Genomic DNA, 11938 nt, shown 5'->3' on the forward strand with positions numbered 1-11938 from the left:
TTCCATCCATCCATCTTCTGCCGCTTATCCGGGGTCGGGTCGCGGGGGCAGCAGCCTAAGCAGGGAAGCCCAGACTTCCCTCTCCCCAGCCACATTTGCCAACTCTGCGGGGGGGATCCCGAGGCGTTCCCAGGCCAGCCGAGAGATGTAATCCCTCCAGCGTGTCCTGGGTCTTCCCCGGGGTCTCCTCCCCGAGGGACGTGCCTGGAACACCTCACCAGGGAGGTCCAGGAGGCATCCTGACCAGATGCCCGAGCCACCTCAACTGGTTCCTCTCGATGCAGAGGAGCAGCGGCTCTACTCTGATCTCCTCCCGGATGACCGAGCTCCTCACCCTATCTCTAAGGGAGAGCCCGGCCACCCTGCAGAGGAAACCCATTTCAGCCGCCTGTAGACGAGATCTGGTTCTTTCGGTCACGACCCACAGCTCACGACCATAGGTGAGGGTAGGAACGTAGATCAAGGAAGAAGTCCTCCACGACCACAAGAGACTGTTAGCAGTAAACCCTGCTGCAGCGTCCACAAGCTGCTGGAACACTGATTCACTTCATTTTCAGGAAAGAATGAGGCCGTCTGATGTCATGTTCATCTGGGTAACAATGTTTGTCAGTAGCTGTGTTTCCATCCCGGTTTTTCACTAAATAAAAGCATCATGTGTAAAAACAAACCATAACTGAGACTGGCACGTGTTTCCATTAAAATGCACACGAGCTGCAGTTCTTGCAAAACCCCGTCGGTGGAATGAGATGTACCGGAAGTTGCAGCTTTTGCCAGGCTGGCGTGGATCCAGGTGGCTTTTCCAAGCCTTCTCCGTCATTCCTCCTTGTCTCCTTAGATTTTTCTCTTGAATCATTTCCGTCTCCCCTGTCGTCTGTACACACAGGGCCATCTTCACCTGAAACGACAGGCTGCTCTCATAAACGATTCGCAGGCTTTCCTACGAATGCGTCTATATTCCAATAAATTCCAATCAGATTAAGAGTCCAAATTACTGAAGGTGCTCTGTCGATCTGTCTGCAGGATATTCTGGCTCCGAAACACAACAAAAACAGCAGGAAATCAAGAAAAATCTTTTAATATGTTCATAATATTTTCACTGTTTTTAACTCTACACGATGAAAATTTTGTTCTCTGACGTTATTTTTGTGTTTCTGTGTGGTTTTACATCATCAGATCTGATGATAATGATGCTAGAAGCAGGACGCTGAATCAGTTAGGCGCTGCATTGGGCGGCAGAGATATAATCCCTCCAGCGTGTCCTGGGTCTTCCCCGGGGTCTCCTCCCAGAGGGACGTGCCTGGAACACCTCACCAGGGAGGTCCAGGAGGCATCCTGACCAGATGCCCGAGCCACCTCAACTGGTTCCTCTCGATGCGGAGCAGCAGCGGCTCTACTCTGATCTCCTCCCGGATGAGCGAGCTCCTCACCCTATCTCTAAGGGAGAGCCCGGCCACCCTGCGGAGGAAACTCATTTCAGCCGCCTGTATACGAGATCTCCTTTCGGTCACGACCCACAGCTCATGACCATAGGTGAGGGTAGGAACGTAGATCGACTGGTAAATCGAGAGCTTCGCCTTCTGGCTCAGCTCCTTCTTCACCACGACAGACCGGCGCAGAGTCCGCATTACTGCAGACGCCGCACCGATCCGTCTGTCGATCTCGCGCTCCATCCTTCCCTCACTCGTGAACAAGACCCCGAGATATTTAAACTCCTCCACTTGAGGCAGGACCTGACTCCCGACCCGGAGAGGGCAATCCACCCTATTCCGGCTGAGGACCATGGTCTCAGATTTGGAGGTGCTGATTCTCATCCCAGCCGCTTCACACTCGGCCGCGAATCGCTCAAGCGAGAGCTGGAGATCACCACCAGATGAAGCCAACAGGACCACGTCATCGGCAAAAAGCAGGGACCCAATCCTGAGGCCACCAAGCCGGATCCCCTCAACACCTCGGCTGCGCCTAGAAATTCTGTCCATATAAGTTATGAACAGAATCGGTGATAAAGGGCAGCCTTGGCGGAGTCCAACCCTCACTGGAAACGAATCCGACTTACTACCGGCAATGCGGACCAAACTCTGACACCTGTCGTACAGGGACCGGACAGCTCGTACAAGGGGGTCCGGTACCCCATACTCCCGGAGTACCCGCCACAGGAGCCCCCGGGGGACACGGTGGAATGCCTTCTCCAGGTCCACAAAGCACATGTAGACTGGTTGGACAAACTCCCATGCCCCCTCCAGGACCCCAAAGAGGGTATAGAGCTGGTCCACTGTTCCGCGGCCAGGACAAAAACCACACTGCTCCTCCTCAATCCGAGATTCGACTATCCGGCGGACCCTCCTCTCCAGGACCCCTGAATTTAAAGTTTCTGTAGACACAAAGTCAGATGTCAGAAATGTCAGAAAAGAAACATTTCAAACAGGTTTATTCTGATCAGAATAAAAAAAAGAAGATGAAAAATAAAGTTAGAAAGTTCTATGATTCACTGGTGTCCCCCATAGACTGTATATAAAAGATGGGCGGAGCCTCCATGACGTCACCCGTAGGTTTCTGAAGAGCTGAATTGAAGCTCGGTGGGCGGTTCCTACCATCACCATCTTGGCAGGGGCATGCGCGTCGTGTCTCCCGGAAAATACAAATATGGGCAAAGAGGTGGAGCTGAGAGGGGGGTGTCTGTTACTGTCTTCCATACCAAACCTGAAGTTGCTGTACAACAAATCTACCGACGGGTACAAAATAAAGTCAACTGAGAACTGTGAGCATGGGGGTGGATGACTGACATTGAGAAAACTCCGACCTTTCTGGGCAGGTCGAAGTTCCCTTTCAGTCATGCAGGTGGAGATCCGAGTCCACATCAAAAAGAGCCTGATGAGGTGGATCTGGCATCTGGTTAGGATACGTCCTGGACAGCATCCTGCCAGATGAGGAGACATGTCTGGTCCCCCCGGATGAGCTGGAAGGAGTAGTTGAGAGGGGGAAGTCTCTTCGCTCAGGCTGCTGCCTCTGCGACTGGACTCCAGTCGAGTATTAATGTATGTAATTATGTGGAGGTAATGAGGTTTCCTGATGTTCTCTGTGTTGCAGTGGTGCAGAGTCTAATCTGGGAGGTGAAGTACGAGTCCACCGAGATCTGTGCCTTTAAAGGAGCAACAGTAGAAATAAAATGCACATACAAATATCCAACCAGAATAAACCACCTGCAGACCACCGTCATCGAAAGCTTCTGGTTCCTTCACTCTGGTAATGAACCTGTGGATCTGAGGTCGCAGGAAAAGTATACAGGTCGGGTTATTTACAACATTTATAAAACTAGCTGCAACTTGACCATCTCGGACCTGAGAGAGAGCGACTCGGGCGAGTACAAGTTCAGGTTCATCACAAACCAACCAGGCGGAAGTTTTACTGGCACTCCAGGAGTAGTTTTAACGGTGTCAGGTTGTTCTTCATCATTAGTTCCCAAATCTTTACAAAAATCCTGACAGAAATGTGTCTGAACACGTCAAAAACATGCATGTTCCTTCCTCACAGAGCTGGATCAACACGTGAGCGTCAAGCAATATCACAAATACCAGTGTGACAACAGGTGTCTCTCATCTGGTCATCTGACTTACGTCTGGTACAGAAACGGAGTAACAATGAGGGGAGAGACGTCTTTAAATGTTGGCTCCTTAGAGAGAGGAGACAGCATTTCCTGTGCTGTAAAAGGACACGAGGATTTTCCTTCACCTCCTGTCTGTGAGTTCATTCCACAATTCCCACCAACACACTTCCATCAGTCATTTTAACAACATGGAGGCATTTTGTAAACATGCTTCGTATTTAAAACAAGAAATTCCTGAACAATTTTCTATCTTCCAGGTGTGTGGAGCAAGTCCTGCGACGCGGTGACTTACAATCAGAGAAGAGTCTGTGCAGTAAAAGGGTCATCAGCCATCATCTCCTGTGTGTATAAAACTTACTACAGAAACCAAATGGTTCAATCAAATTTCTGGTTCCGTCCTGGAAGCCGTCCCCTGTCGGGTTATTGGCAACCTTCAGATCTTCAATACAACCATCAGTATTCAGATCGGGTTCAGGTCTCGGAGAGGGCAGGCCAGTCGTTCCTGACTATCAACGACCTGACGGAGAACGATTCGGCTGAATATCGCTTCACATTTAAAACGTATTCATTTGGATGGGGAAATGACGTCCACGGAGTAACTCTGACTGTCACAGGTAACCACGCCGATAGAAACCCAACGCGCGCTTCAAACTGATGTTGACTGTTTGGTCCTGATGCAGATCTGCAGGTGCAGGTGATCCGAGTGTCAGCCAATCAGAACGTGACCTCTGCAGAGCTGAGGTGTCACAGCATCTGCAGTCCAGCGAAGCCCTTCATCTGGTTGAAGAACGGGCAGGAAATCAGCGAAGGCGGCAACTCCTACCGAGCCGTCATTGGTCCTGGAGACCAAATCTCCTGTGCAGTAAAAAACCAACAACACAGATCTCCTGCAGTGTGTGAGTTTTCCCACAGTGACACACACACACAGAGTCAACAGTTTCCCTGCTGCAACACACCTGATGCTAATCTGATGATGTCCAGCTCTGTCCAGGTGTGTTGCAGCAGGGAAACTCTGAACGCCTGCAGGGCTGCGGCGCTCCAGGTCCAGAGTTGCCCACGCCTCGCCTATGGGATGTAAATATTAATGGGAAATTATGTTTTTTAAAAAAAGCAAATAGTTTGCATCCGAATGTGAAGAAAAGTAGATCTTAGCGTCATCATGTCGTGGAAAATCCAATTCATCCAAGAATAAACTGAAAAACGCTGAAAACTAGTGACAACCAAAGAAAGATCTTTTAAGTGTCTCCCCTGCTTGGCGGCATCTCAGTTTTCTCTCAGCTGGGCTGGTTCAGCCGAAGGCTTGCTGGCAGGAGAAGCTACGATGCAGATAGTCTTCTGGTAGTTACGAACATGCGCGATGACACGTAGAAATTACACAAACGGTCTAAACGATGCATCGTTGTCTCCTCCAGATGCTCCGAAGCCTCCCTCGGTGTCGGTGGGTCCTTCTGGTGACATCCTGGCGGGCAGCGATGTCAGTCTGACCTGCACCAGCAGCGCTAACCCAGCAGCTAATTACTCCTGGTACAAGAAGGACGGCCCTTCGGCCCTTCAGCCTCCCAGTAAGGATCCCCGGTTGGTCTTCCACTCCATCCAGTCCTCTGACTATGGAGAGTATTACTGTGCAGCTAAGAACGAGCTGGGGAGGACAACATCTGGACACACCCTCGTTGATGTGAAATGTAAGACTAGTTATAGTTATGGATTGACTTTGCTCCATCTAAACCAGTCTGTGTTACAATCTGTGCCTATATGACCAGAAACTAACTCCTGACAGCTGGATTTCCCATCTTTTCTCTTCCAGATGCTCCAAAGTCTCCCTCGGTGTCGGTGAAGCCCTCCGGTGGGATAGAGGAAGGCACTGCAGTGACTCTGACCTGCGTCAGCGACGCTAACCCAGCGGCTAACCACACCTGGTACAAGGACAACCAGATGCTGCAACAAGCAAAGGAAGACCTTTATCTCTTCCCCTCAATCGGTCGGGCAGACAGCGGGCTGTACCGCTGCACGGCTGAGAACAAGTATGGACACGGAAGCTCCCCGTCTGTCCACGTTTACGCCCAGTGTGAGTAGAAAGAGAAAACCTCAGCAGACAACGTTTTATAGACAGAGGCACTTGGCTCTGGCAGGTCAGGCCATGTTCCCACCCAGCAGGTCCATGTGGGCCTTGTTCGGGTTAGGTTTAGGCTGTGTGGGCATTAGGGTTAGGTTTAGGCTGTGTGGGCCTCGTTAGGGTTAGGTTTAGGCTGTGTGGGCCTCGTTAGGGTTAGGTTCAGGCTGTGTGGGCATTAGGGTTAGGTTTAGGCTGTGTGGGTATTAGGGTTAGGTTTAGGCTGTGTGGGCCTCGTTAGGGTTAGGTTTAGGCTGTGTGGGCCTCGTTAGGGTTAGGTTCAGGCTGTGTGGGCATTAGGGTTAGGTTTAGGCTGTGTGGGCCTCGTTAGGGTTAGGTTTAGGCTGTGTGGGCATTAGGGTTAGGTTTAGGCTGTGTGGGCCTCGTTAGGGTTAGGTTTAGGCTGTGTGGGCATTAGGGTTAGGTTTAGGCTGTGTGGGCCTCGTTAGGGTTAGGTTCAGGCTGTGTGGGCATTAGGGTTAGGTTTAGGCTGTGTGGGCATTAGGGTTAGGTTTAGGCTGTGTGGGCCTCGTTAGGGTTAGGTTTAGGCTGTGTGGGCATTAGGGTTAGGTTTAGGCTGTGTGGGCCTCGTTAGGGTTAGGTTTAGGCTGTGTGGGCCTCGTTAGGGTTAGGTTTAGGCTGTGTGGGCCTCGTTAGGGTTAGGTTTAGGCTGTGTGGGCCTCGTTAGGGTTAGGTTTAGGCTGTGTGGGCATTAGGGTTAGGTTTAGGCTGTGTGGGCCTCGTTAGGGTTAGGTTTAGGCTGTGTGGGCATTAGGGTTAGGTTTAGGCTGTGTGGGCCTCGTTAGGGTTAGGTTTAGGCTGTGTGGGCCTCGTTAGGGTTAGGTTTAGGCTGTGTGGGTACTGAGTGGACATGAGCTGGGAAATGTTTGAGGTATCCGTTTGGTTGCAAGCAGGATTTTTCCTGATGCAGCAGATCATGACATAATGATTGGTCGGACTTGACTGCGTCCTAGTTCACCAGTGACTGAAGTCAGCGTGCCAAAGCTGATTGATGCTCCTCTGACACGTTGATTATTGTTTTAGCTTCCTTGTTATTTACAATATGTCTAAATATTTGGGTAAAAATGGCCAAAATGCAAAGTTCCATTTTTATGCAGACGACAGCGTCCTTTATTGCAAAGAAACTTTACTGAAAGTTTGCAAACTGCATTCAGGGAAACTAAAGACCAAAAACAGCTCCAAAGACCTTACTGTCCTCATGCGTACACATCTCCTAGAGTTAAATAGAGACTGTATCTGCTTCTAAACGCCAGCGCTTTCTCTTTTGTCCTCACATCGACTCTCTGAAAGCAAGACTTCTGCTTCAGACACAAATCCTGCTTTCCTTTTATTTCTGAAGAACGGCTTGTTGCTGCAGCTTTTTTCCCCTTGTTGGACGATGGAGAAGTATTTTACATGAACTGCTGCAACCTCACCACATACGCTGCACATCACACTGCTTTGACTTTTATTACTGCAATAAATCTCAAACTCATCACGTTTTTGGCTCACTGCGTCAGATTGTCCCATGTGGCTTGCCACGATGGAGCCGGATTCTGCTGGTTCTGAACGTGTTGAAATGACTGTTTACATGTTTTCACACCAGCGAGTAACACTGGAGGCGCTGCAACGCCGCGGAGGAAGCCGCCGCGGAGGCAACCGCCTCAGCAGAAGGGAAATCATCTTTTTTTCATTTGCAAACATGTGAAGCAGAAAGTTTCATTTCCCCTTTTCTTGATGGAAACACCCAACAAGGTTGAAAGAAAGTTTAAGGAACATCTGGTGAAGATGATGAGGAACTGTGAAAGTATGGCGTGGCGGTAAAAGACCCCGACAGCAGCCCACAGAACCCCACCAGACCTCTGACCAAGGTTCCCACCCCGTATGAAATAACGAGGCTAAAACAAACTTTCTTCCCGCTTTGAGAATAAAACCTTGCAGAGAGCCTTCTGACTGGTCAGCGTGGTTTCACAGGTCATCACCTTGTTTGGCTCCTGACAGCCACAGACAGAAGCAGAGGCAGTGGGTTCGTCCTCTCTGCAACCACAACAGGGTCCAGAGGTTGTGAGCGAGGTCATCAGGTTGTCGGTGCGATGCCGGAATCTCCTTCTCCAGTGCTCCTCAGAGGACGGGGGCAGCTAACCGGTCCGGGGCTTGATGGCCTTTAGGGTTCTCCTGAACCAGGACTCTAGCTCTTGGATCTTGTTTTAAACTCCGTCACGTTTCCAGTCATTGTCTTCTCCAATCTCCACTGGAAGCAGGATTTTCTTCCTGTCAAGATAAAACCAGTCTGAACAGCAAAAACTGGGTTTTCCCAGATTAGCTGCGTCTCATCAGGATAGTTGATCGACGTAACTTTACGCATCTTTTTCTCCAGATGCTCCAGATGTTCCTTCGGTGTCGGTGAGTCCGTCTAGTGAGCTCGTGGAGGGCGCTTCGGTCAACCTGACCTGCAGCAGCGATGCTAACCCAGCAGCTAACTACACCTGGTACAAGGAGCATGAAGCCTCCCCAGCAGCATCAGGACCGATGTTGACCATCCCTGTACTCAGACCTGAAGATGGTGGACGTTACTACTGCAGAGCCCAGAACGGAAGAGGATCCCAGAAGTCTGGCTTACATTCCATCGTGGTCTCCGGTAAGTTCTTGTTCTGGTGGGTTTGTTTCCCTAAACTCACCGTTACACATTCAGACTAACTCTTAACCAAAACCACTGAGAGAACCATTGACCGATAAGCTCATACTGTCCTGATTATCGGTTTCTGATCAACCCTCTGGTCATCAGTGGCCATTAATCCCCCAGTACGGTCTACCAGGTTGCTGCCGTTCTCCGCCAGCGGATGGTAAATGGTGCTTCTCTCCCGCCATCTTGGTTTTACTGGGTTCTCGTTTGGTTCAGCTGACTTTTCTGTTGGGTCCCTCGTCCGTTGTCCGAACATCCTAATCGAGACAAGTTACCTTAACCTTCTGCACTTGCACACATGACCAAAACGTCATGCCAACGTGGCACAAGGCCACGGTGAATCCATGCCTCCCTCAGGTCCACGTCGAACAGCTGGACCTCCCTACTTCTCTTAGTTTAGTCCGTTCGCCGTGCAGAATAACGTTTCCACCGGATCACGGCTGGCCGGCAATGGACCCTTCTTGAGGAGGCTGCCAGAAGGTCTTTGTTGCAGTAGGAACCTGACCTGGGGCCCCTCCAGGGGGCGTTCTCAGGCCTGCAGACCAGCCAGAGACTGGTCTGGTGGAGGGGAAGTCTCCTTCTGAAACCTCCTGCCCAGCGGAACGTCAGTCAGTCAGCCCGCCTCGGGTGTTTCAGGGTCAGCGATAACGTTTCTCTCAACGCTGCAGCAGAGCGCCGAGACGCCGTCCCATGCTGCAGCCGCCAGTCCAGTGACCTTGTCCAGTGACCTTGTCCAGTGACCTTGTCCAGTTCACGAGCCTTAAGCCCCCAACCGCTCCATTGTGGCAAAACAGAGTCAGGCGGATGTTATTCATCCTGAAGGAAACTTATAATGTATTATAAATATAACACAGTCCCACTTCAGCCACTTTTATGAACTTACCCCCCGCTTCCTCTGACACATGATAGGTGGGTCATACGTGTATTTCTGCATGTGACACGGATCAGAGCTGTGGTGGAAGTCAGAATGAGGACAGCAGGGAACAACATGTTCCTGTGGGGGGGTGCGGCGGTGGAGGGCAGGACTTCACACCCCCCATCCTCACAAACCGGCTTCTGTTTGTCAGGCAGTCGCTTGTCCAGGAGGCAAGGTGGTTTAGTTAAAGCAGCAGTGTTTAGTCCGGATCCAGTCTGATGGCGGCTTCTTGGCATCCTGACCTGCTGCGGTTCAGGACACCGGTCCTGCAGGTATCGGTTGTTTCCCTCCTGCAACAGCTTGTTTACGACCCCATGACGTAACTCAGGCGTTGCTGCAGGGAAACCAGACCAGGTGTGAAAGGTTTCCCCGAGGACCTGGAGACTCAGCCACACACAGATCTGAACGACGTCTGGTTTACTGAAGTCCAGGTGAGAACAGGGAGCACCCCGACAGAGAGGTAGAAGGTTCCTGAAACGCTGTGGAACCCTGAAAAGGTTCCAGATATAAGGCGGTGGAAAGCCACAAGGCAGGGCGGAGGAATCAGACAGAAGAGACGGACGACTCAGCGAGGACGGTTCCAGGACAGGGGTCGACATCCAAAAGGTGGTGGGTTGGAAAAGTCCCATGTGGGATCAGACAGGAAAATCCAAAGGACTTTTTGTTCTCATCTTCTCCAGGTTCGGCGAATTCCGTCGTCGCTGCCTCCGTCGGCCTTCTGGTTCTGGCCCTCATCCTGCTCATCTGCGTTGCTTTGGGTTTGGGGTGAGCAGCTTCTGTCTTCTCTCACCTGCTCAGCGGCGCCACCTGACGGTCATTTCCACGTTTTTTCAGTGTTGTGGTCAGAAGAATGAGGTCGCCAAAACAAGGCTCAGAGTCCAGAAAGAAGCCGGACAGCAGGGCGCCGGTAAGCTGGTTCACGTCACCAGGACAGAATCCAGTTCCTGGTTGAGGCCTCAGGACTAAACCAGAACTGCTGAATAATCCTCCATTTCCCTGACAGAAGTTTGTTCCAGGAATGTGTGAATTTCAGGGAATTCTGCTTGTTTTGGGGATCATGACGAAGATTGATGAGTAACTGTGTCCTGATGTTCAGCAGGATGCGTCTCCAGGCGACATGCAGCTGGCAGCGTTCAAACAGCTTGATGATCAGGACGAGCTTCACTACGCCAGCGTGCGCTTCATCCAGCACCCGGAGGAAGCGCTCTACTCCAACATCATGCCAACGCAGCCCAGCAGGAACAAGGATGAAGACGAGGAGGACGAGGAAGGGGAGTACTCGCTTGTCGGCTCCCCCGGGTGAGTTGTAACGGTGTGTTACGACCAAACGCGTTTTGAGCGTCAAGAGCGGCAGGTTACCATGGAAAGTCTTTCTGGAGGCGCAGCAAGGAGGCGTTGAGCTTTCTCATGACGCGTTTTCAGCGTTTGGAGCGTCAGCGTGACGTGCATCACGCGCCGAAAATTTATAGTTGTTTAGGTTTGATGCGTGTTACGCGCGGAACGCACGCCAAAAACCAGAGATGGAGAATGAACTTTGGCCGCTTGATGCGGGGCGTCAACCAATCAGAGCGATCAGCTGGCAGCTCCTGGAGGATTCCTGTGGTGAACCCAGACCCGGGGCTGAGACGCCCTACGACAGCGTTCCGCATGCGGCTCTCTGATTCTTGCCTTGCGGCTCGTGAAGCAGCCGCTGGCTTTCTGAAAATGCATCTAAACAAGTCATAATGATCCTCAACGCTGCAGTTCTCTCCACAAACAAGAGCTGCAGGCTGCTTGCAGAAACTGCTGTCCTAACGGCCCTAACTGACCCGGTCAGAGTTGCCAGTTCTGGCTGATTTCAGCTGCAGCGAACTCCACCAAAGAGCTGCTCCGTCGGTAGCTCCGTATATATAATGAAAAAGAAATGCCCACATTCTGGAGGCATCACTGTATTTTCACCAGATACTGTTGCATAAGAAGCCATTACTCTGTGTAAAACTTCTCCACTGGGGTGGGAGGGCAGAGGCCCGTCCCCCTACAGCGTCCAGTTGGCAACCAGAGCTAGCAGTAAGCTAGCAGAAGGCTAGCAGGAAGCCAGCAGGAAGCTAGCAGCTAGCCTTGCCGCTACGCTACTGTGCGTGAGATTTCCCCGTCGGCCCTGAAAGCAGCGTTTGGAAACATTCTGGTTTTTATGGACATGAGAACAGACGAGACTTCCTGCAGATTGAAGCTGTTTAACGTCAAAATAACATCTAATTGTAAAACTAGAAATGTGTGACAGCAGCTCCGTTCAGACCAGTTAGAGAAACTGGTTCCTAACTGGTGCTGACACATTTTCTCTGATGATGGATTTATTTCTGCTTCCACATAAATAGAAGACAGTGAAGATAAATGTGATTTAAAGAGTATAAAGGAGGCGCAGAAGGAGAAAAAAGATGCATGAAACTCCTGGAATCACAGCTCCTGATTGGATGGGAATGGTGAGGGATGTCACATGGCAGACCTCTCGTCTCCACGTTGTGTTTCTGGCTTTTATTTTACTTCGTGTGTTTTTCCTGACAGACTGGGACGTCAGCTAGCTGCAGAGGAAGCATCTGTTGTCTACAGCGTCGTCAACAAAAACTACCAAGCGTGAGCACACCTGGATCC

Source organism: Telmatherina bonti (assembly GCF_933228915.1).
Source record: "Telmatherina bonti genome assembly, chromosome: 3".
NCBI lineage: Eukaryota > Metazoa > Chordata > Actinopteri > Atheriniformes > Telmatherinidae > Telmatherina > Telmatherina bonti.